The sequence below is a fragment of the Sinocyclocheilus grahami genome, unplaced genomic scaffold (assembly GCF_001515645.1).
Source record: "Sinocyclocheilus grahami isolate Dianchi unplaced genomic scaffold, SAMN03320097.WGS_v1.1 scaffold901.1, whole genome shotgun sequence".
NCBI lineage: Eukaryota > Metazoa > Chordata > Actinopteri > Cypriniformes > Cyprinidae > Sinocyclocheilus > Sinocyclocheilus grahami.
This window is the reverse complement of record NW_015506080.1, coordinates 25,152-29,506: the sequence shown is the minus strand read 5'-3', so window position 1 is coordinate 29,506 and position 4,355 is coordinate 25,152. Positions and strand designations below refer to the sequence as shown.

Below are 4,355 nucleotides of genomic sequence, written 5' to 3'. Positions count from 1 at the left end.
TCAGAAAGCAGCTTCACTCCTGAATCCTCCAGGTCATTGTTACTCAGGTCCAGCTCTCTCAGGACAGAGTTTGAGGATTGTAAAACGGATGACAAACTCCCACAAGACTGATCAGTGAGATTACATGTGGAAAATCTGAACAAGAAGAACACAGTAACTGTGTACAGAATAAATCTTAACAGTGTGTTTTTTTTATTAACTTGCAAAAGAATTAATCAAGTATTTGAAACTCAAACCTCAGTATCTCCAGCTGACAGTTTGGTCTCTTCAGACCTTCAGAAAGCAGCTTCACTCCTGAATCCTGCAGGTCATTGTTACTCAGATCCAGCTCTCTCAGGACAGAGTTTGAGGATTGTAAAACGGATGACAAACTCCCACAAGACTGATCAGTGAGATTACATGTGGAAAATCTGAACAAAAGAACACAGTAACTGCGTACAAAATACATCTTAACAGTGTTTTTTTAATAATTAACTTGCAAAATAATTAATCAAGTATTTGAAATTCAAACCTCAGTATCTCCAGCTGACAGTTTGAACTCTTCAGACCTTCAGAAAGAAGCTTCACTCCTGAATCCTGCAGGTCATTGTTACTCAGGTCCAGCTCTCTCAGGACAGAGTTTGATGATAAAACTGATGACAATTTCTCACAAGACTGAGCAGTGAGATTACAGATGGAAAATCTGAACAAGAAGAACACAGTAACTGCGTACAGAATACATCTTAACAGTGTTTTTTTAATAATTAACTTGCAAAATAATTAATCAAGTATTTGAAACTCAAACCTCAGTATCTCCAGCTTAGTGTTTGGACTCTTCAGTCCATCAGAGAGCAGCTTCACTCCAAAATCCTGCAGGTCATTGTTACTCAGGTCCAGCTCTCTCAGGACAGAGTTTGATGATAAAACTGATGACAATTTCTCACAAGACTGAGCAGTGAGATTACAGATGGAAAATCTGAACAAGAAGAACACAGTAACTGCATACAGAATAAATCTTAACAATGTGTTTTTTTAATAATTAACTTGCAAGATAATTAATCAAGTATTTGAAACTCAAACCTCAATATCTCCAGCTTAGAGTTTGGACTGTTTATATGTCTTAGATTTATCCAATAAAGCCTTATTTATATTGAAAAGAGAAGTATCTTGTGTTTTGTGCTCACAAGTTAATGTCTTAATCTGCCGATCTTGTTACATATGCTAATTAATAGTGTTTTCACTATATTTTGGATATAAATGTCCATTGCAGAATTGATGTCACATGGCTCGTTCACTGAATCGCTGGCCGTCTCAGTGATCAGCCGTAAAACAGTGATTCTGTCCTAATTCCCTTGCATATTAATGGTGGAGTTCCCTTTAAAAATCTTAAATGATTCCCTTTGAGCTAAATTGACCTGTTTCCCTTACAGCATGTTTGTGCTAAATACAGTGTAATTAGACTTTATTGGTAACACTTTATAATAATTATACAATAACAATATCGAATATCTTATTTTAAAACTATTGTAGTTCATTAGTAGTTTATAAACTGTAGTTAATACATTAATAAACTATATACAAATAGTGAGTTAATTCATTATCACTGTAATTAACAAAGTGTTGCTGTTTAATTAGCTCATATGCAAAGACTTATATAATGCTTTATTAACAACATATTGACCGTAAATAGTACTCACTTTAGACTAGATCGTGGAAAATCAGAAAATATCATAAGGTGCTTTAAACCAACATTTATTGGACATTAATTGCACTAATTTTCAGTTTTAATACTGTACAAACTGTATAATCTGTCGCCTAACTCTACCTCTAATCCTAACTGATGTATTTAAACCATGTGATCTAATGAGTATTTGTATATATTTCATATTGTCAGCATTATGTCATTTTATTTTTTAAGTGGTTATGTTTAGGCTTGGGGATAGACGTATTTACGTATAGATGTATTTGTAAACATTTTAAGCAACTTTGTTAACACTATAATAAGAACAGACTAATAAAGTACTTACAAATCATTTACAAACTGTTAATTTACAGTTAATTATTAGTTTATAAATTGTAGTTTCTATGTTGTTAACACACAAAAAAGTTATAAACAAATAGTAAGTTTTTCGATTATTATTACTGTAATTAACATTAATTGTAATTGAATTGAAAGTGTTAATTAAAGACTTACATAACGTTTTTTCATCCTTTATTAACAACTTGTTAACTATATCAAAGTGATATATTTTACACCAGTATTAAATGAGTTGTTAATGGTTCATGAAAAAAATAAGTTATTAATTAACAGTAAATAAATGCTTATGTATAAAGTGAATTGATGCACATTTAATGCTTAATTAGTGTCTTTATAAACATTTTAGGAACATTTATTATTCATGGAATTAATGTATAATAAAGGTAGTATTAAAGCAATTAATTAATGACAATTAAGCATTTTGCATGACTTAATCTAAAGTGAGTACTATTTAACCCTAATAAAACATTTATTAATGATCCATTACTTTAAAAGTTGGCCATTGCTTAACCTTCTTTTGTAAGGATCAAAGCAGACACATAACACATTTATTTTTATTAACATGGTGTAGCGTCTCGACCAATCTGACACACTAATTTTTATTTTGATTTAACAAATCAATTATTCATTAGATTAACAAATCGTCACAGTCCCCTCACTCAATATACTGGATGTTAGGATTTCGGCTGAACACCATCCCCCAACCTTGGTCACCATGACAACTAATCATGATATCACTGGTTTTATGGCCTAAAAGGAATGCAGGGGATAAACTCCCTGCATTTTCCTCATAAGAAAGACACACAATGCCCAGAGAAATGGACTGTTCTCTAATATAACTAGTTATGGTTAATTATTCATATTTCCCATGAGCTGATTCGCTACAATGGCTTGACATGAGAAAGAAAAGATGGCCTGACAGATAGAAACATAACACCACCATTGGAGTACCACACACACACACACACACACACACACTTACTTATACAGTTTTGAAATGTCATGAATTATTCTACCAAAGGCCCCATCACGGTATTTCCTAGCAAGTCATTCATACCACTCAATTACAGTGATGTGATCAGATAGCAAGCTTTCAGTCCGGTTCCTCCAGATCTGCTCCGTGTATGTTCTCCAGGCTCTTTCAATATGCTGGGTGTGTGCACCTGAATGTGGGTCTACTGTACATACCACATGCTGTGGTTAACAGTATGATGATCAGACCCTAGAACTGACAGTATGCAGTGGGCACGCCACTCGTCACTGATGACAGAGGACCCAGGACTTGCATGATGGGCGATCAAGGGGACCAAGATGTCTTTGAGACCTTTTTTCCACAAGCTCTAGATTAGGCTTTCCACTTCCATTTTCTTTAGTCCTGACACTCAACATCCTAAATACCCACTTCTTTCTCTTGCATCCTCCAGTCATTCTTCATTCACTTATTACACAACATTTCAACACAAATAATTAACGTGATAAAAGATATTGATTTAAGATGAAAATATTATAAAATCTTACTAGTTTGTTAGTTACATCTTATAATCCATTACAGTGTACAAAACAATTATCGCAAAATGGCAGCAGCTGCGTTTGTATGAAACGAGAGCAAGTCCGTGATACCAGGATGTCATAATTAAATAATTGTACACATAATATTGAATTGAGTTTTAATATTTTATTAGCTAAGCAAACGCACAGCTCCCACGAAGAGAAACTGTCCCTGGAAAGAGTATAGCGCCGACTTCAGTTACCCGGATGAGCGTGTGTTATCAGCTTTTACCGGTTGTTATCGAGGAATAACATACCTCAGACTGACCAATCAGAATCAAGTATCCCACAGAGCCATGTAATAATCAACGTTAACATCTTAAATTTCAAAGTAAACCACTAAATTAAATGATCAGGCACTGATGGTACATAAGAAAAGGACAGTTTAGTACTAGTGTACATGCAACAGTGTCTTTAACAGTGGTGCTGTTGTGTGCACGTCCACTAGCCTGTGTTCTCTCTTTAACTCTTTATTTCTTTTTACATGATAATGCATAACTCAACTTATACACTTACTGGATACTAGAATAAAAACAAGGCAGACATTCATTTTCATAATTTTGATTTGATCATTTTGATGTTCCTCATGTTCCTTTACACCAAAAATTTTATGTACAATATTCTGAACCTGATGTATTCTTCTCATTGTCTTGTTTAACAGCTATCAAAATGAAAGATGACTCTAGTCATTCACAATCCTCTGATGATAGCTGTACAGACTCTTCATCTGAAACTTCTAGATCTGATTCTACCTCAGACACAGATACAGAAAAGAAAAGGAAGAAGAAAA

The 4,355-nt window shown here is 33.9% G+C and overlaps 1 long non-coding RNA gene across 2 annotated transcripts in view; it reads right to left on the bottom strand.

The window, feature by feature from the left end:
* LOC107564023 (uncharacterized) overlaps positions 1–1,087 on the bottom strand; it is a 2,163-nt gene extending 1,076 nt beyond the window's left edge. Inside the window, exon 1 of one of the 2 annotated variants that reach the window (XR_001606176.1) lies at positions 1,060–1,087. This is a non-coding gene — a long non-coding RNA (uncharacterized lncRNA). Of the gene's footprint in view, positions 1–511; positions 667–1,059 lie in introns of those variants that run through there. The other variant, XR_001606175.1, reaches the window with a different exon arrangement.
* Between the last annotated feature and the right edge of the window lie 3,268 nt (positions 1,088–4,355).